The following is a 21,724-nucleotide window of genomic DNA, read 5'->3' as shown; positions in this document are numbered from 1 at the left end:
CACAGAAGAGCGGCAAAAAGGGAAAATTAACCGTGAGGAAAGAAGTTCGAATGAATTTTTTCCTTTTTCGCAACTTCATTTAGTATATTACCTATCTTTAATGTTTTACAAAGTAACTGCACGAAAAAGTACAAGTTTCAAGGAACAGTTTTAACTTATATTTTCCACAGAAGTCGTTATATCTCGGGAAATTCAGAATCAGGTAATCCGTTGTTGCTAATAATCATTAGAAATCAATTTATTAAACTCGATTTCAAGAAATACGCTGCTTTCTGTTCGTTTCCTGGCGCGTCCATCGCGTGAAATCGACGTAGGTATTGTCCAGTAGTCGCATGCACGCTCATCAAAAGCGCTAAAAAGAGAAATTGTTGTCGAGAGGAGTATGGCGCTCGAGCAGGCGCTTATGCCACCACGAATCGAGTATGTTCCGTGAATAAGTGGTGGATAGAGAAAGACAGAGAACAAAGGGGACTGTGTCGGGGCAAGGGGATGGTAGTCGAGTGGAACACATGCTTTCACGTGGAATCACGTCGCTCTGTTTTTACCGGCTACACGAAGAGAACTGAAAAAGAACGGCGATACATGCGGAGTTGCATCGTCGAAAAAACCGTGCTAGATACGCGATTCCAGCGGTTTTCCATTATTCAGTGTCCGCCCAGTGGAATTTGCCAGGGAACGTCCTCGATGATTCGCGGAAACGCGTCCCTTCCTGAATTTTCGATTCTCTCGCTAGAAGAATTCGACGATTGCCCTCGCGTAAATTTCAGTCGACTATGGAAACTTTAATTAAGCTCACCCCTCTTCTTTCTTTTTTTCTTTTCCCCCTTTTCTTCCTAACTTAGGGGTTCTGGGAAAGTTCTTTTGCTCGCGAGGTGAAAAGAACCGTGGAATAACCGTGTGGTGCATGTAACAGCAGCGATGAATCGAGTATAGTTGTCGCTTGATGCGGAGATTGAGGAATTTTTCACCAGTGTTTCTGATATATGCAAGCTCGTTAGGTACACGAAATGAATCACATTAATGAATACACGTTTTAATTTATATGAGAAACTAACAGTAAATCTATTTGAGAAATTATGTTATAGGAGGGAAATTTTTTAGAAATATTTTTCTATGAAAATTATAATCTAGAATAATCTATAATAGTGTGTTAATTAACGATATTAATGAATCGACAAATGACAATTTATCTCTGTTGCACGAAACTTAAAGAGACCAAGAATGATGTAGTAGAAAACGACTAAAATTAAGGTACAATTAAGAATTAGCGACGAATAATCCTTCGTACCAGTAATTTACCTTCAAAAATTAAACGAGTTCTCCCGCAAAGATGGATCATCTCGAACTAGGATACTTACAAATCCCTAATTCTAAAGTATTCACGCGTGAAATTCTCATGAAAATTTCTGTTCATCCTACTCGAATGAACGAGTCGTTGAAAGGAACGCAAGGGTAGATCCTTTTCATAGTCACGTCGGTCTACTCGTGATAATAGAGATTTTCAGTTGCTTTCATTCCGTCAGCTTTTTATCTAGGAAAGTATTTGTTTCTTTCCCCCGCGCCACGCTGGCGACCACGGTATTCGTTGCCAACTGGAAAATCCTTTTTTATTTCACCGACATCGCTGCGGGCCGTTCGTTCTGCAACCAGCGACTTGGCACCGGTTACCGCCGTTGAAATTCGGCGACCGGAGGAGAAACAGGGACAGAGAGAAAAAAATTAACGGAACGTTACTCTCTCGCCGGCACTGAAAGTTTCTCTATTATGGTCGAAGTCGAGCACGAGCAACCGCCCCTTTCTCCGCTTCCGCTTGTCAGCGGCTTCCGCGTCGTCGTTCAGAAATCCGAAATAGGTCGCGTAATAAGTTAACACGATAACCGAGTACCTGTTTCGCGGATTTCGCGCGACCAGCTAAATTGAACGTTGCATAATTTATCTATTGACGTCTGCTGTAACAAATACTTTATTCCAAATTAGAGTTCTTTGAATCTGTAACAGTTCGTTACAGTACGATATTCCCTTTGCTTACGGTTATGCGACGTAGGGAAAATTTCTCGGTAGTCCGAGAACACTGTGATATATATAAAAGTGCAATATATTGATATATATAAGTGATATATAATATCTCTTGATATATAAAATATATATCTCTTGATATATATATCTCTTGATATATAAAAGTGCAAGGATCGGGGAATTGGAAATTTGATCATTTGAAGCTTTAAAACTTTTTATTAAAATTCGGAGCTTTGCGTTTTAGGAATTAAAAATTTGTAAATTTATAAATAAGAAAACGTGAAAATTTAAAAATGTCAATATTATAATGTGTCATAATAATCTAATATCGAAGATTTAAATGTTTGAAAATTCGAAGATTTGCGTGTTTGAAAAATGGAATATTTAAAAATTTGAAGTTTAGAAAATTAGATTGTTCGCTATTATTAATTAATCCAAAGGAAAGGAATAATCATTTGGATAAAACGGTAGCTGCTGTAGAAATATTCGAGAGCAGAGACTGTGTTAGGCGGAAGTAGAATCTGTCTGTACTGACCAGACCTCGTTACATGCCCGGCCATTTACTCAACCGCATCTATCTGAAATTCCCGTAGGATTTTAAGCGAGGTGAGCCATCAACGAATTACATCGACGAGGGTAGCCCTTACTACCCGCTTCCCTTCATCGCCACGCTATTATCTCGTGCGGAATAAGCCTGGCGTTAGGATCGATTAGAACAGCCTATCCAATTCGATTTATTCGATAGGATTTTCATGAATCCACTTTTATATTTTGCACATTTATCATTTAATAATTCAACGGCAACTACAGAAACTACATGGTAGAAGATGACTATAAACTTTTAATTAATAACTACTTGTTTTACACAAATGACAAATTAATTTCAAACCAAAGGTATTGAATTATTGGAATGCTCGTGTTTGAAATTAATTAACGATAGTCAACCAATAACTCAGCATTTCAGTATATGTAATCAAGGATTTTGAAGCAATCAACATTTGAAACATTGAATGGATTCATCTATCCCAGTATTAAACTACTTAGCACTCGAAATATTACCAATCACGAACATCCACGTCAAATCTTCCACATTAAATGACCGATAGTACAATCGCAGCTCCTATTATCGTTGTTCGATCACAATTAACGTCCAGAGTGTAAATGGCCGAATTTCAATTAAATTCCACTTTCAACTATTCATCTACGGAACAAATCCTTGTACATGTAGAGAGAAAATTTTCATGTGGCGGCATCATTTTAGATGACTTTCAGCATAAACGGTTATTAGGTAAATTCATTATTTTCGCCATCCCTCTTCCCAAATGAAAGTACGTCCTTAACTCTCGATGCTGGTTGCCGATTGAACAGTTATTTCTCACGAGGCTTAATGGGAATCGGTGCCAACTTCCTATTCACATCGATCATAGAAAATATCGCTGACACGGTTCCGTTTGACAGGCTGCTGGAAAGCCGGAAGACAGCCTCCTCGGAGGCATCTTTTCACGCGTCCTGTTATTAATACCGTAGGCCAGATGCGATTGGCTGACGTGTCTACTATTGGCGCGCAGCCCTTTAGTCAGCGTTTCGAGAGAATCGAGCAATTAATCACGTGCTCGACCGTGCTCGACTCGCGCGCCAGATACGATCTGTGGATTCATCTTGCGCACAGGCCCTTTTGTCATCCGCATGATGCATACCTGTCTCGAGATTTTCCAAGAATCGATCGCCCGTCAACTATTGCCTATTGTTGTGCATATAACAACATTATAATTCATAATATGTACAAAAATACAATAACGTTATATATTTTTATACATATTATACGTATTTACACATAAATACAGGACAAATTTACGTTTTAATTCAAAAACATATAACCAAAAGCAAAATGAACGAAGAATGTATTATAGTACCATAATAGCAGCGCATCCCAGAATTCTAAGAATAAGAACAAGTAATATTAATCCTAGCTCAAACGCAAACAGTAATCTACCAATCCCTTTGTACTCCGAAAGAGATGAATGATTTTTCATTCCATATCTAACATAGTTCGAGGTAATCCACCTGAAAGACGGAGTAATTTCAACGCGAAAGGAAATCACGTCGTTCCAGACTATTCCATATTAATTTCTCAAGGATGCTCTGGTGGAACTGAAAAATAAATCGTACGTGGCACCCACGGATGTCGATGGACGCGTAGGACGCGATGCATCGATCTGTTTGCGCCCGTTCGTTTCCTGCCAGTGATATGGCACTTCATTATACCAGACGGCATGCACCGTCGAGTTTTCCAATCACGACGGGCGCTAGCGCAACAAGGAAGTCACGGAGATTTACATACATGTTTCCTTATCGAGACGGTACCGAGAAGCTTTTGAATCGACAAAGCTCGCAATGTTTGATCCGGTTTAATAACACAACGTGGAACTTCGTCGTTGGCCACAGGAGAAAAAAGGAAAAAGAAATTATCCTCGCGTGGCATTGTCGTTCCTTTCTCGCTTCACGAGGTAAGAATGCTCGTTGTGGACGAGTGGAGATGAAAATCGCGCTGTTGAAATGGCGAAATTAAATCTTAAAGCTTTGTGACTGAGAAAACGCGCAAATTTTTAGAAAATTTTTCCAGTTGTGTAGAAAGTGGATAAATTCGCTTGGTTTGGAATGTAGACAGTAAGTAGATTAATATTTACTGTATGAACTTCGAACAAATTTAACAAATTTGAAAGAAATTTCAAACTTTCTACTATCAATATATACCATTTAAAAACTCAAGATGGTCTCTGCTTCGTTATAAAAACAAACTATTTTCTAAATATTTATCGTTGTTATTTATCATACACTTAATAGATAAATTTCGATAGTATATTATTGTATGAAACAAGAGCATAATTTTTTTGTTTCATTTATTTGAAAAATTTGATTAGCCAGTTATCCTGTAACTAACTAGTTTGGACAATCGATACTGGTTGTATATTCGACATTAATACTCGACAAAATCTATCTATATCACCAGTCCACGAATACTTTCTGCCGGATTACTTCGATTTCGAATCAGACTGGTTTACCATCGACCCATCGACTCTGCACCGTGTAGGCAGTCCGTATTTGAACAGTATCAAAATTTCCCAGACAAGAATCAACTTCCGTGATCAAAATCAAATTATCTCGCATACAATAACGCGATGTAGATTCATTCGCGATATTGTATACCGTAATAAACCGTGTTACCATTTCCCCCCCGATGCGCTTTTTACCATGAAGCGAACATCTACCTTCGTTTCGAATAATAAACCAGCAACGACGCAGGAGTCGTTTTAACGAATTCACCAATTCTCTTCGATATACAAGGAAAAAAAGAAAGAGAACGCTTGCTTCTTTCGAACACCGTTGCATAATGGCTCAAAAGGCAAAGTAGTTCATGCATAATTCTATCCTATCCAATCGATGGTACCTGCATTAATTATGCATGCGGATGCGTTTCGAGCGTTGTTTACCTTCGTCGGTGGCGATTAAACGGATTCTACGATCCGATATTAATAACTGAGATCACATTCGCCATCACGTGCCATCTAATAATATCATACACGGTCGGACATCTATTCCGAGATTTCAGAAAGACAGTCCACGAACTGCGGTTGATTCCAGGTCTCGGGTAACTTGCAGAAGCTACTTCAAGAAATTCGCCTCTGAGAGAAACAAGTATTTCAGAAAAACGAACAAAGGCACGTTAATCCTAAAATAATACAGTACCATCAAATTTCCTTTAAATTTCATTACAAAGTTTCCAAACAATCCAATATTTCCTAGTTTTTGGTTTCTTACTGTCCCTCGTGAGTTTAAACTCAGGCGAATAGAAATATCGCCTCGGGACCAGGAATCTGCTTTCAAAGAAACAAAATTTCAATCTTTTCTGCAATCTCCAACTTGTAGAAAGAGGTTTGCAACATTGTCACGATCCCTGCTGACGGAAAGTTTGCCAGGAAAAATTCGTGACCAGCCAACCTGGATTTCTTTCTTTTTCAATTTTTCCTTGCTTTTCAGTTTCTGTTACCAATTTAATCCCCATAATCGTAAATACCTTTGTTCATCTAATTTTCCCAAAAGACACCAGCAAAATACAGATATTCCTCTAGCATCCTGAATTTACATTTTGAGTTTGCTGTATTCGACGGCTCTTTGCACAAGAGCTGATACTCTTTGGCAATTACCATTTGGCCAAACAGAAACAACAGTGGCCGAATTCTGTTGCGTCAAACTTCGTTTCTCACTTCATCGCGCGTTTTCACTTCGCCTCCAGCTTTCCAAACTCTCTAAAAGAAAAGTTTCATCATACCGGAAAGCTATGCTCCCTGTCCACGCCAACTTCTCGAAAAATCCACTTCGCCTCGGTCAACCGGTCAGATTCACTAAGTTCTATTCACCTAAACAACCCGACTAGTTTTCAACAACCGAGCTGGCGAACTACGGAACGAGATTTCATTACGTTCAGACAGGAGTCTTTGTACTTCTTTTTTCCAGAAACCGCAGACGAAGAGTCGAGACCAACGGTTTTTTTCGATCCATTCACTTCCCGTTTTATTCGCCCACCACGCACAATTAACGAATTTCAAGTTGCAAATGCACGGAAAAAAATGTCCCTTTTGTTCGCTTGCTTTAACTGCAAGGACAACCTCCTTGGAGCACGTTCTCCGAATCCTCGATTCAACGTTCCCTTTATTTTCCCGACGTCTTTGTCTCTGCTTCCTGTTATCGAGAAAACGCGGGATTCTTTTCTAAGGTAGTCGATGGTCGGCCGGGATTCACTCGTTAAAAAAGGAACTCGTCACTTTTCACGATTATTCCACGGCTTGTTGTATACTGTTGTATACTCAGGAATTTTCTTGGAACTGCTCGTTAAAAGTGTAATGTAGATCGTTAAACGTGTGCAATTACGTCGCTGCTGAATTTGAGATGAACAGAGCAAGGATATTTATATAAATTTGTATTGTTAGATATTTCGGTTCGATAAACTTGATCAATTTTAATTGGAATTTCACGGTAGATTAAAATTATAGTTATCAATTACCCATTATTACACTCTGGTATAACGAGAATGTCGAGCACCACGATAGTTAGTTTGTGGTAAATGTTCGTATATTTATGATCTAACCGACTGATGCATCGATAAACTATTAATTTATCATGAATGATAAACTTCCAGGTATATATTTCACGTTCTGTACCTTCTCCATCTTTAATTATCCTATCGTGTTCCATTATATTTTTATGCTGGCAGCGTTATCCATGAAGAGAAGAGCGAAAAATATCGCATCCGGGATCTTACTTTACTCCGAAGTACGACGATATCTCCTAGAGGAACCATTAATCTAGCCACTCGAAAGTTCCTCGTAATCATCTCCTTCATTCACTGAGGAACATTGAACAGAATCGCGAGAATCATGACGCTTTTGGAAGCTAGCCTCGAAGAAGAATGATCCCTGGGTCAAAAGGTTTCGGGAAAAATCCTTCAACCCTATTTCCATGAATAGTGGGACTCGGTTTTAAGCAGCAAACATTTGGAAGTCTGATTCGAGTGGCTGCAAGATTTCTATTCGTCATTAAGTCAAGAGATTCTCGAGCGAGTTTCTAACCGTGGCGAAATGAACCCCTACAACTGAATAGTTACACGATTCGACCATTTCTCGTCTTTGCAAAATTCTCCACGGGTCCTGTGTATTCGTTAAAATCGAGGAATACACGAAGTTGGCTGGCGTTTGCTGATTTTCCTCGCAAAGCTCGATTAATGGTCACGGAATCGACAGTGGCCAGCTGGGGCCATAGCGAAACGCTCGAGTAATTGGTGAGTTTTAACCGAGAAGAAAGAGCGCTCCATAGGTATTTATGCAAATCGTTGTGTCGCGTTCTATCTTTGGCCAGCAGGTGGTGGCATGATAAAGGCTATTATAGCCGCTGCTCTTCGAGAGACGACGTTCTATATGGTGTACTAGGTGATTCAGTGGATTCGATCTACGACCCAATTGGACCAATTATTTCCCGAAAAATATTCCGCCTATTCTAAAGTTCTGCATTCCAAGAAATCGTAACTGTGAATTCATTGCAACGCTTGGAAACCTTAGTAAATTATGAAGTTCGCTAATCTTTATTCGCGATAAAATACAATTATACTATATTATAAAGTTTAATAGAATCGAATATTTAAATACAGCAACATTTTATGTGAATCACTATGGTATCCTAAAGAAGGTTAATTGCTCGCGGACGATGCCGATGCTCATTCGGCTATCAAGAATTCGAATTTCGTGCTTTTTCCATCCTCGTAGAAAGAAAATGAAGACTAAAAAGAGGTTCCAAGCGAACTAGAAGATAAAACATCGACTATATGTCGAAGATAAAAGAAACACAGGAGGTGGTTTCTATCTGGCATTCATCAGCGAGCCCACGGGAGACCCATCCGCTTTCCTCGTCGAGAAATCGAGCGTTCCGCTAAATATACGCGGCCGATTTATCTCTGTCAAAGTCGAATGGCGTGCGAATCGCGCTATACATAGAGGCACGTGTGTCGCGCTCTCGCAATGTGAATCCCTTCCAGCTCCATTGAGAAAAAAATCGGTGAAAAATTTGCTCGGCTCAACGACACGCTCGAACATCTCGTCGCTTAGCCGTGACATTCTTGGCAGCGAGTAACTATCAATATTTTTGACTCATGTTCTATTCTAAAAGTCCTCTGAGCGTTTTGAAAATGCTGTCGCCTAACCTCAGCTGGAAAGACAAAGTGGAAAATAAGGGACAACCGATTACGACATAGAGAAAATTTAGATTATATAGAAGAGGAGGTAGAAGGAGAAAATGATAATAAACGAAAGGAAGTAAAGATTCTTATCGTTTGAATGTGTCTGTGAAATTCTTACAACTACAGTACTTTTACGTCACAGCGGTTAAATATACGAATGCAATAAGAAAAAATCAAAGGCCAAGCTCAGAAGAATTTTGATTGCCAGTGTAGAATTTCAACAATGATTTTTTTTTTTCTTTTTTATCATATTGGCGATGTTCCATAAAATGATCATTTTTATAACGAAATACAAAAATATAATTAAGTATGTTAATGCAATAAATATTGTTATACATCACGCGTTTGTTTCCGCATTTTTCATTCAAATTATGTGAATTTAAATTAGAGGATTTAATCGATAAAAGTTTAGTTAACTATGTAAAATTTCGTTCCAACAGCTACAGTTGAAATAAATGGCGCTCTATCGTAATCGTAAAACAAATCTCGTTCGAAACAAATCTCCACGCATATATTCTTATTTTGTTTCTCTTATTCAGTCCTCGATTCCAGGGTAAATAACCCGTTACAACGGTGAATCGAGGTGCATTGAAATTCGTCGCATTTAGTCGAGCTCGAGACTCAATCACGAACCTGCATCCCAGAACTTCCAACGAAACTTGTCGAACGTGTCGCCGCGTGATCGACTTCCTCGAATTCCGCCGGTTCGAGGTGCTTTCTCGCGCTCGAACCGGTAGATCGGATGGTTGCATCGAGTTCAACTTCTTTGCAAAACGCCCACAAGAATGAACTTCTCCATCTTGCAACTTCTGCTTTTACACGATCGAATGCTGAATGTGAATAATCGCAGGAAGAATAATTTACAATTGTAGAAAGAGTTACTGGAAGAAAAATTTCGATGACGAATGCAAATTTAACAATTTATAATGTCGATCGGAAAGCATCGAATGTTTTTTTTAAATACAGCGTCGTTTATTATTAAATATCCAAGTAATTCGGTCGATTTATAGCAACAGTTGCTGAATTTGAACGAAATATACATATTTATGATGAATTAATAAATAATCAGAAGCAGCATACACTACCTCTGGAATGAAATCAGAAAATTATATATTTAAATTACTTATTAAAAGATGTATCAATAAAATCAGTTACTCGTATTAATATTCGGACACTGTACTATCTTTATAATTACTGGTGTGTTTAAGAGGGAATGATTTAGATATTATATCGTTTATTTTACAAACATTTACATTTATCGTAAATTGAAAATATATAAATAATTTCATTTTGATAGCAACATTTAATTGTATAATACATTTTAAATAAAAAGTCACATTTTCACGCCACGTTAATGTTCCGACAATTTATGAAATGTAAATATTCTATATATAAAATTCATGAAAAATTGCGATATTAATATTTTGCCGTATGTCCGTTTTGTTTAATGACCTCGTATAACATTTTCAGCATAATAAAAATAAATTCTTTTTAATAGTCTGAAGAAATAATTCTTTTTTTATCCTCGTTTACAATTCAATTTTTGAATTTATTAGTGTTTTTCTGATTCTTGGTCTAATTGAACTCATAGATTCGCTATGATTCGAATTTAAGTCCAAAGATTGCGGAGGCGAATGTAAAACATTAGGACAATTGTATAACAAATATATTTGTATTATTCTCGTCTTGTATTTTGGATCGTTGTCCTAATAAAATTTGGAAGTACTTTGTATTCCTATATTGTTTGCACTTTTTAGCAGATTGTTTTTTAGAAGGTCTAAGTATCTATCCTTATCTAATATATCTTCGATAAACATCAGTTCATCCACACTAACACTAGAAATACATCCCCATACAATCACAGAATCTCCTCCGTGTTTTAAAGTAGGTTCTAAATTTTGGGGTTTTAAAGCTTTATTTACTCTACGCCATGCTATGCTTTTTCTATCCGAACCAAAAATGCAATATTTACTCTCGGCGAATGTAACATCATTCCGCCAATTTTCAGGCCTTTTAAAGAACTCTTTAGCGAAAGCCAATCTATTTTTCCTGTTTATTTCGTTTATGTGCAGTTTTCCTGTTAGTCGGCCATTAAACGCATTGCGTCTCATTATTCTGCGAACTGTTTCAGCACTGACTTTTTTCCTAGTTTCATGACAAATATCTGAGGTCAATTACTATAATGCGGATTTTCTTTAACTCTTCGTATTATTCTCCTTTCCTCCTTTTCACTTCCCTTTTTGTTTCTTAAATTCGATACTGTCTTCTTCTTTATATCTTTTAATAACATCTGCAACTGTGCTCTTCTTCGTCATTAATAATCTTGCAATTTCACGACAATTTTTACCTCTTTTTCTATGATAAATGATAAGTTGTCTTTTACCAAAACTGGTATTCTGTCCTTCTCGTGACATGTTAGATTTCAGACATTAGTATTTCGAAATATAACTGTGTACTGAGATAGAACTTTATTCTAGCAGTTTGTATATAAAACAAATCAATTTTACAGTTTGAATGGTTTCTAAGGACTGCTAGATTATAGAACATACCATAGTGTCCGAACATTAACAATTAAATCTTATTGTTAAAATGGAATTATTTATATACTTTCAATTTACGATAAATGCTTTATCAGTTTGCAAAATAAACGATATAATATCTAAATCGTTCCCTCTTATACATAGCAATAATTACAAAGATAGTATAGTGTCTGAATATTAATGCGAGTAACTATATTTTCATTATAAACCAAAATTAAAAAATCTAGGGCTGAGAATTCTAAAATTGTGCACGACTAAATCAGAACAAATATTGTGTAGTTAACGAATTAATAAAATTACCATTAGAATATAATAAAATTATTACAAGTTTATTAAAGTAGAATAATTATAAATTAATATACACGACAAGTATTTTTCATATGCTCCTTTCTTTCTCGTACTGTACATACAATATACATACATATAATAATATACAATAGATAATTATTTTTTAAGAAACCACATTTTATCCACATTTTATACATATTTTTATGAACTGCTTGTCCTTCAAGGGGCATAGAGTAAAACAGAGTATGTTCACCAGTCGATCCATCAGTCATATTAATACCGTTTTTTCCTTCGCTACGAATTAGAATTCGACAATCATTCCCGAGCGTTATAAACGCTCGAACGGATATCCATGCAGATTTTTGCGTCATTCCATTAGAGCGTGTTCGCGATACCGAATCGATTATTGAACGCCGAGCCAAAAAAGGGAGGCTGGATTCAATTTCGGCGAGAAATATCGTATGCCTCGGACGATCCTCGATAATGAATGAACCGACTGGAAAGTTCAGGAATTAAAATACAATGCCTCCAGATCGACCCGGTAAATGAAGCATTCAAAAATCGATCACGCTTTCTTTCAAATTGATAAAAGTCCTCGTTCGCCTTCGAACCGGAACCAGAAGCTGATTCGGTAAAATTCAAGCTTTAATGGCGGAAGCAATAAATCTCACCGAGGTCTCGCCAATCAGCAGCAACTTTGATCATCCAGCAACGATCGATAATTCGGTTCTCCGTTTCGGTTCGAACGTTTCTATTTCCAAATGGATTCGTTCACTTCTTGGCTACATTTTTCACCGTCGCGATTTTCACTCGCGAGAATTAAGTATCACTTGCGAACAGAGAAAACAGGGATAGAAAGATTGAATGTACTACTTTGTCGAAGAAACGATTTCGAAGGGTCGAAGTTGACGAATGTGAAGAGAGGAGAATAGCGAGCAAGGATGAAAGTAAAGGTCAAAGAACGCAACAAACAAGAAAGTCAATTTCGCGTGTCTGGTCAGCGCACGCGGAGATTAAAGCTCGAATTTTTCGAGGAGAACGATTTTCGAATCCGGAAATATCCGTTCGAGTTTGTTTCCACACCGGTCCACGAAGCGAAGCGAACGCTTCCATGCTCGTGACTGAATAAACACTCGTCCACTGTCTCATTCTACGTCTCTTCCCCTCTGTTCGTCACTTTTATCTCTCTCCTACCCTCTATCCATCTCTGTTTCGTCGAACAAACCGCGACCGGTTCGCTTTTGATTTCCCTTTTTAGTGGGAAGCCTGAAAGAGACTGGCAGGAATTAGTGGCTCAAGAGAGCGAGAGAAAGAAAGAATGAAGGAAGAAGAGAGGGGAAGAATAGGAGAAATTGCGATGATGCTTCTTGTCGTCTATTAATCGCAGCTCTTAATTCGTTCGTCCTTTTGTAGCGGGCTATTTCGAGGCTGGAGCGAGAGTGAAATAGTAAATATATAGTTGAAAGTATATCGAAGATTTGTCGCCGTACTTAAACTCTGATGGCTGCGTATTATAGAGACTATTATACAGGTACAGATAAAGAGACGTACTATTGCACGGAAAATTCTTAATTTCGCAATCGTTTACGTTTTAAACCTAAAATACATGTTAATTGTATAAAGAGTTTCGGTAATCATGGTAAATCGACAAAGCGGGCGATTCCATGTGAAAAGATGCATGGAAAATATAGGATAACATCTTTTCATACGATGCTTGATTTATAAGAACTAATGTTACATTTGTATTCCATTTTGCATACCTGAAAATAAACTTCGTCGAACTGCGTATTTAACTATTAATATTGTTCGATCTATGTTGACTCATAAGTTTAGCCAAGTATTTTATAAACATAGAACTATGGCAAAATTATTGCATCGTAAATAGTAACGTGTGCGTCACTTGAAATTATTTATTTTAGCAAAAATTTGCGTTACTTTCCCCTACTAAACTAATACTCCTTTGTTCCAAAACAACTCCTTTAAACATTAATAAAATATCTATAATAAATTAAAAATATAGAATTTCTGTTTGAGTGAAATATATCTTATGAAACGATTCCTTGACAAGTTTATCCATGGTAAATATAAAATATTAAATTATTCTTTGAATTTTGAACGGAATCCATGCCCATCACTTAATTATCTCTAAGCCGGCAGCCAATTGTTTTCAATTGGCTCGTTGACTGCACGACGAAACTTCGTGGACGTGGTTCGAGAAACCGCAAAAAATTGCAGGTTAGCGAAGCACGGTAGAAGTTTGTAAAATGCGGGTCGACAAATAGCCGGTGCCGTAGGTAATACAAGTCTGAGAAAGTTACCTTATAGTACGATCGTTCGCTAACCGCAGGTAATACTTCCTTTTTCCCGCCACTAAATAACGAACGGAAGGGACAGAAGAGGTTGGTTCAACGAACTACGATGCTCCGGTTATGGTCGTCGCAGAATTTTCGTGGTCCAAGCCACGACATTTGGCAAGAGACTTTAGCGGCAACGATAAAACGACGAAACCGTCTGGTTCATTCGCTAACTCTCATATTTCTTCCTGCCTGATGAAAATTCTAACGAGATTACTTGAAGTTGAAGATGCAGCTAATGAAGGATGGATCTCGACGAGAGTCGTAAACCTATTTTCTCGAAACACAGTTTATTAAACAGTTTATTATAGTATCGTTGGGTTACAGATGCTCACCTGAACTCTGGATATTCCTGCAATTTTATATTTTTATCAACACTATTAAGCAAATGGAATCTAAATAAAAATCAGTTTCATCTACTAAATATCTTATATTTGTATATATTTATATTTGTGTATATTTTATACATTCTGTAAATTTTTGGAATCTTAGATTTCCCAAAAATGCATAAATATCCGCGATCTAGCGATCACCAAACTACGGGTTCTTATGAAAAGTAATTTGGGAAATTTGAGAAATTTCGTTTACGCTATTACTTAAAATTATTAGTAGGTAGATACCTAATAAATTTCACGATCAAGAAAGGAAATTACTATTCGAGAATTAGACGCGTCTCGTGTCCTATTCAAAACACACTGAAAGTTCCCACGACATTTCCTCGTTCTCGATTGCGAAATTCCAACGCGAATACCGAACACTCGAATGATCCCAGGTTCGCGCTCTGGTCTGTGGCACTCGTGGCACGTGACACTTCCGAAATAGATGCTCTCCGTTGTCGCGATGGTCGCATATTCGGTTATTCCCATCTTTCTTCCAACCACCCTTCTTTATGGCAAACGTGTAACGAAACTAAACAAGCCATCGTAAATTTATGGAAATAGATTTAGAGATTTCTCAAATCCATACTCGTAACTCGACTCATCTATTTTATATTATATTATAGTTATGATACAAGTATCTGTCTATGGTAGAATTTAATGAATAAATTTCTTATCATAATTTCTTTCAAATTGTTTCAGGAAGTACACTTTAAAACATTATGAAATTATAGAATGTAAATGTACATTAGTAAATTAATGTACAGATCATAAAAATTAATGCTTCATAATCATAGCAGACAGAAAATTACAAAAATTTGTTTGATATCTTCGGTTTTTAAATATCAAGTTGATTCAAAAGAACACTGAAGTGCTTTCTTATGTAGACGGTTAATTAAACACACAGTAGATAGCAGTTGTACGTAATTTGTACCTTGATATTTCAGCTAAAATTTGATCTACATTGCTTCCGCGACAACGTCATAGAAGAGTGGAAAAACACTTTTGTGAAGAACGTTCTCGATAACTTTGTATGGATTTGCCTGATGTAAAATTTGTTGAGATCTTGAAATTTCTTTGGATAGAAAGAAGAATCGAAACGTTGGATTGGAAAGGAAGGTAAACACACACCTGTTATGCGATATCCACGGGACAGGAAGCCAATGAAGGGAGCGGGAGTTGACGTAGGAACCAGATGGCCCTGACCTAGGGGAGAACCGGGACAAGTCCGGTTTCCATGGGAACCGAAACCCTCACCTGGAAGACGATCTCGCGGTGTGTCGCATAGTCAGGGCAAAAGCGCATCGATCTTTCAACCACCTGGTTGTTGTGATTGAATGGTGCGTGCTTACCATTCAGGACTTTTTCATTGAACGAAAGTGAACCGCGGTGATTGACCAGTTAACATCAATGACTCTTTAAATAGGAACGAAGAAGAATAGGGAAATATAAATTTAACTCTGCCACGTCATTTGTGTTGTTTTCAAAGCCATTGTATTTCTCTACCGTTAAAAAATGTCTACATTTGAGAAATATACGGAAGAATTGTTATATCTTTCTCGCTTAATATTGAGTGTACTTTGAAATTAGTTAATTAAACCAAATTATTAATTAAACCAATTAATCAAAATTCTTAAGAAACCGCGCTGTTTTGTAAATGTTAGTTGAAGGACTACAATGGAATTCCAAATAATATGTTTCGCTGATTTAGCTTGTTTCTATTGACGCGACACGTCAATCAGGATCTATGTCGAGAGACAAGGGTTTCGAGTTTCACCGTGTACCTAAAGGCTTTCAATAGCTTCTCATCCGAGGACGAAATAGATAAGAAAGCTCGTTTATCCGGTAACTATCAATTAAGTTTGGTTCGTGTTACGTTTTCGGTTGACAAACGATGCAGTGAAGCCTAATCGATTCGGAATTGTGTAATACAATTTAGGTACTAATTGTCTGTTACAATTTGTGCAGAGTCGATACAGTGTATCGTAATCTATATATATATATATATACATGCGCTCTGTATTTGGATTTCATACGGAAAATATATTTAAACTTCTTTTTTATCATCACGATCAGCAAAGATCAGTATTGTGATTTAAGACATAGATTTTGAGTACGTAAAATTCATAGAATGAAAGAAGTTGCAATTCGACTTTTAAGCAGTCGTAATAAATTCGAGTACACTTACCAAAAATTCTTAACCAGCAATTTTTCAGCCTGCGTTACAATATTCAAAGTTGTACACATTCTTTAAGTTCGTTTAGTTGTCTTAACAAAAGTAGTGATTTTAACGAGTAAAGAACACCAGAGAATAATTAACACTCGCGCAACTCTCGAACATTTCTAAACAAAAATCAAGTACTAAAATTCTACTTTGAGTTCGTTCTCTGACCTGAACCACTAAAATACGCTTGCTTTACAACCAAAGGTCAGCTTCATCTTAGAAAGAAGCCCTTAACATCACGTTATAAATTATTTAAACGAGCGGCTAGAAAGGTGGAACGATAATTAACTTTTGCATTAGCATCCAACATCGATTCACCAGTTTCTCTACTGAATTCGTGGATATTAATTAGATAACACTGGTCCATGGCCACGACTTTCCCACCCTTAACAAGATAATAATTAGCATATTAATGGTCCACGCCAGAACTTCCGCTACCAGCCAGTTACACGGATATTGGACCAAAGTTCTGGTTGTCTGTGTCACCTCTACCTGCTAATGAAAAATCGAACCAGCGTCCACAGAATTAATCGCACGATCAAATTTGACGCTACGAGTGTTTTAAAGTCGTTACAATTGCAAATGTGGAAATAAAATGACGATTTAACACTAAAGCAACCAAACTCTAACGTATACTGAAATATTCTGCGAATAATTACAATGAATCTCGTATGGCGAATATTATATTCGTTAATGCCTTTGTTAGTCTTGTCTAATAAATTGTATCAAGATAAAGTTAGTTGAACCACATGTGTAGGAATTAAAATACTAATCATTGGTTGATTTTCTTCTCTCAACGTCTTTTCTACATAAAATTTGATCGTATAACAGCAGATATTTTGAGTGTTTACGCATAATTTCCTGTGTTCATAAAACACGTTATAAAAAGTATATAAACGTCACAACAAGTTAGTGGATAATCAAATTTTTAATCAATTATGCAAATTTACATACATTCCTGTAAAAACGATTAAACGCACAAACACAGTAATCTCCCATCGCCATCATTTCAAATATTTAATCAGACTCGATGACTAAATCGGCCATTCGAATTCGAAGATAAATAGAACGTTCAAACCTGAAAATAAATGGGCCAGCCGGGGTCGTTCGAGTAAATAGGAGCGTTCCAAGGGACCAGCCAATCGCGTTGACTCTCCTGACACAACACCATCCCCAAATCTGCGACTTTGCAAGTCAGATTCGTCTCCCTTCAGGGCCACCCCTGTGATTCCGGCGTCTCTGCACGGTCCTCCAGAGAATTAACGGAAGGACCGTCGATTTTCGTTGATTATGCCTCACTTCCTTACATTACGGATCGCAAAAGAACAGCTTTTAAGGTGAAATTAATTTCGTTCCTCGTTCCAAGAAATATTCAATATTTTGTGAACGAGATATTTTGAAAAATTTAATGATATACGCGACATTATAATAGATAATTCAGTCGTAAACGCTTATGAAACTATAAAGAATTTAAATGCGCAAAAATATATAGATTGTTTACTACAGATTATTCTAAATAATCAGAGGCTTTCCACATAACTTTGATCGTTATATTCATTGTTTTGTGTATTACGCAACGATGCTTTTTAAAATGATTATTTGAAAATAAATCTTCATCGCAGAATACTAAAACTTCAAAACAATTTTAAATTGCGTATAAAAGGGCAGTTCACGCAATAGCATGGAACTTCGGATTTAGTCGTGCACAGATAAAGGAACGGTAATTTCGGTGTAGTTATGAGATTCATATCTGGCATATAAACGTCCCGTAGCATGGTTTTCGGCCCCCTTTATCTCTAGGACCCTCGCGCGTATCACAGATCTCTTCAAATACCGAGTGGACCTTTCCGTGGGCGTAATACTGATCTCGACCGGTCGTCGAGCTTCGATCTTTCGGACGGGACCTCGTAAAATTGTCCCTCGTTTCTCCTCTGAACGTCTATCGACGGCGAAACTTCTGCCCAGAGGTTCATTCAGTCTGCAATTACTCGATGGCCACTCGACGAAAACCGATTGTTGCCGAGTACTCGCGTGGCGGATATCAGGATGATCCTTCTGTATACCTTGATTTCCTTTTTTTATAACCGTCGATGATGGTAGATTAAACGTACGGATGAGTATAGATAAATTCTGAGAATATGAGTACGATCTGAGATATAAGTAAAGTTATAATAAGTAATGCTACTCACACATCTTGGCGAAAGATTTGTCATTGTGTTGAAATTTATTGAACGATATTCGGAAGATATTTCAATAATTAACAGGAATTTTAGTAAATTTAAAGAAAAAGGAGTATAAGTAATGAAGAAATAAAATTGAAGATATGAAATAATGTTTATAATATTAGGTCATCCTGAATGTCCATTGGAACTAAAGATTTCTAGTTAAAATATAGTCCATAACGTTCAATGCATTTTATAAGACATGTTATAAAAAATTTAACGCTACTCATTTCTCGAAAAGAAAAAAATTACTGAGAAACATTTTTCGTGTATTGACAATGATTTCTAAATTCTTTTCTTCGTTGTATGAAAATTATCAAATGTAGGATGGAAAATTAAAATCCATCAGAGATAAACCTAACACAGTAAAACATAAATTAGTTTCTTTAACGGTCGACTGGATAACAGTGAACTGACCGACGTTGGTTGCCATTCGCATTTTATATCACTCCGTTTTATCGTTACTTGAGCCGAGGGATTGTTTAACTCTACTCGTTACAGAGGCGGCCAGAGATGCGAATACTGTGCATATTTTTGCTTTGTAGCCTTGCGTTATACGACAGACATTAAACGACTTACTAAACAAGTACCAACAGAGTAGCCAAAGAGAACGTCGCTAAAAAGCGTAATAAAATATGATTTTACATATTTCTCGCGTTGGAACCATCAACACCCACTCTGTGACGCCAGCCAATTGATCCTCGGCTCGACTCTTGAATCGTTTATTGGTTTTTTATGACTGCGTTACAATTTGTCAGCTCTATTAATTGTGTATAAACCTCTATGTCGCCTCACAAATATTTTAATAAATTTCTAATATCTAATCTAAAAAATGTCTAATTAATACTTTTTCGTATCGAATTATTCGAAAAGAATATTTAATTCTTTATTAACAATATACTCTGTACAAAGGTATGATTTATCATAGGATTAGTACATGTATCTTTTCACAGATTAATTCACGCTTTTTCAAATTGAATTATTTGAACAGGATATTTTATCTTCTTTTAGTAATACACTCTGCAGAGGTATAATTTAAACTAAAATTGTGCCGGAGCATCAGCAATTTACTGATGAACGAACAGGAGCAGGAACATTTCTAACATTCGACAATAACACGATCTCAAAAAAAATTATGGATTATTTTATTCTATGATAAAATAGATGGAGATGAGATACGAATACCAGGCACGATGCCAGAATTTATAGTTGAGCAAATGTTTCATATGTTTCGCTATGTCGGACTAGTAAAAAATTTAGAGGTATCTTCAAACAAAACGAACTGTTTCAACCGCATTGCATCCATACATAGAAACACTCGTATAAAATTTTTGGCAATGATAGATTTCTAAGCGAACTGGTCTTCCTTCTCGAAACTTAGAGAAGCAACTATTATTTTATTGTATTTTATTGTAGGAAAGTAGTGAATGAAACACATCCGTTGTCTTTTACTTTTGAAATCTTTGGATTAAGAGCCTCTGTTGAAAGTTTCTTCGAAAAGAAATTCGATAAACCGTCATAAAATGAACGCCAAGCTGAATTAGCAGTAGAATAGCTCGTCCACGAGCCAGCTTTAAGACTTTAAGACACAATTACGAAACATTCTCAGTTGAGCTTCTTCGTTTATGATAGCTAATTCATTACGGTTTTATTAGTATCGAGATAACTGCTTACGAAACCTCAATAGTCTTATTTAAATAGAATAATATAAATTCCGGTTCTAAACTTCAAATGACTATAATAACCAACTTAAAATCTATAATTCTGGTTTCAACGGTATTATTAGTAGATCGTGAATGTTTGTACAAATTAATGTTTTAGAAATTTTAATAAAACAAAGTTTGATGAAGCTTAATGTCTTTCTACTTTCTGAAGATTCTAACATGTTTTACTCTTGATATTTCGTACGTTATCGCATTTATATTCATTCTTGTTTATTTCTCCCATAAATGCATCAACATTCGTAGCCTAATATGCGGTTATACGCGTGTAAAATTACTCAAGACGTTGCTCTTGACAATATATATCGAGGATAACGAAAACAGCGAGATCAGTCCTTTATTTTATAATTATCAAATAAAGCACCTGCAGGCGAAGCTTATTTTAACGATAAACCCAAGCGCGACCATAAATTCATCGTCCAATATTCTCCACCAAGCACGAAACAACCGAGTCACGGTTTTACGAGCTGTGCATCAGCCAGCACCCGTTGAACAGGACGCGTCTCCAGTTCTGCTATAATTCATCGTTTGCATCTTATACCAGCAGTACGCTAATTCCAGAAGCCTAGCTAGCGTTTCACGATAGTAACAACAGTTCGTTGGGTAATGTAATCCACGAGGAGTGTGGCAGGTCACAGGGTTTGGAATACGTTGAACTATAGAAGGCGAGAAGTCGTTTCGCAATATGGCTAGTAATCCGCGTGGTCATTAAGCGAGTAATATCGTAGCATAAGCGAAATCCTTTATCGTTTCGGCCACCATTCGACCAAACTATGTTAAACGTCTCTTTCTTGCATCTTTCCTTTCTCTTTTTCTTTTTATCCCATTTTTGTCCTTTTCTGTACTCTTTTTCTTTCATCTTCTTTCTTTCTTTATTAGACGAGATCTGCTGAAATCTGCTGAATTTGCTGTTCGTCGAGATAGGAAAAAGGAAATCTACAATTCTCCATTCAGTTTACGTCGATTGTTTCGCAAAACGTTCGAACGAGGAGATAAGTCGCGAACGAGTTTCGCTTAAGCCGTGTATACACTTTCAGGAACATTGTTGTGTAGTTTCGAGAGCGTAACAAGTTGCGAAAAAATTGGGAAAAGCGGTGACTCGGTAACGAACGAAATTTTCGTTTAAATATTCATCGCGTTGCGGGCATTCCCGGCTTTGAAAATATAATCGGGAAACATAGAGGGTCATGAATAT

The 21,724-nt window shown here is 36.9% G+C and overlaps 1 protein-coding gene across 3 annotated transcripts in view; it reads right to left on the bottom strand.

The window, feature by feature from the left end:
- The window catches only part of LOC126917312 (dipeptidyl aminopeptidase-like protein 6), a 114,538-nt gene that overhangs the window by 55,360 nt on the left and 37,454 nt on the right, over nt 1-21,724 (bottom strand). The window contains exon 1 of one of the 3 annotated variants that reach the window (XM_050724060.1): nt 12,303-12,745. The exons of the other annotated variants lie outside the window; for them this stretch is intronic. The gene's annotated coding sequence lies outside the window, so the exon portion shown is untranslated. Of the gene's footprint in view, nt 1-12,302; nt 12,746-21,724 lie in introns of those variants that run through there. 3 annotated transcript variants of the gene reach the window in all.

The sequence above is a fragment of the Bombus affinis genome, chromosome 6 (genome assembly GCF_024516045.1).
Source record: "Bombus affinis isolate iyBomAffi1 chromosome 6, iyBomAffi1.2, whole genome shotgun sequence".
Lineage (NCBI taxonomy): Eukaryota > Metazoa > Arthropoda > Insecta > Hymenoptera > Apidae > Bombus > Bombus affinis.
The sequence above is the reverse complement of the archived record's forward strand: the minus strand, read 5'-3'. Positions and strand labels throughout refer to the sequence as shown.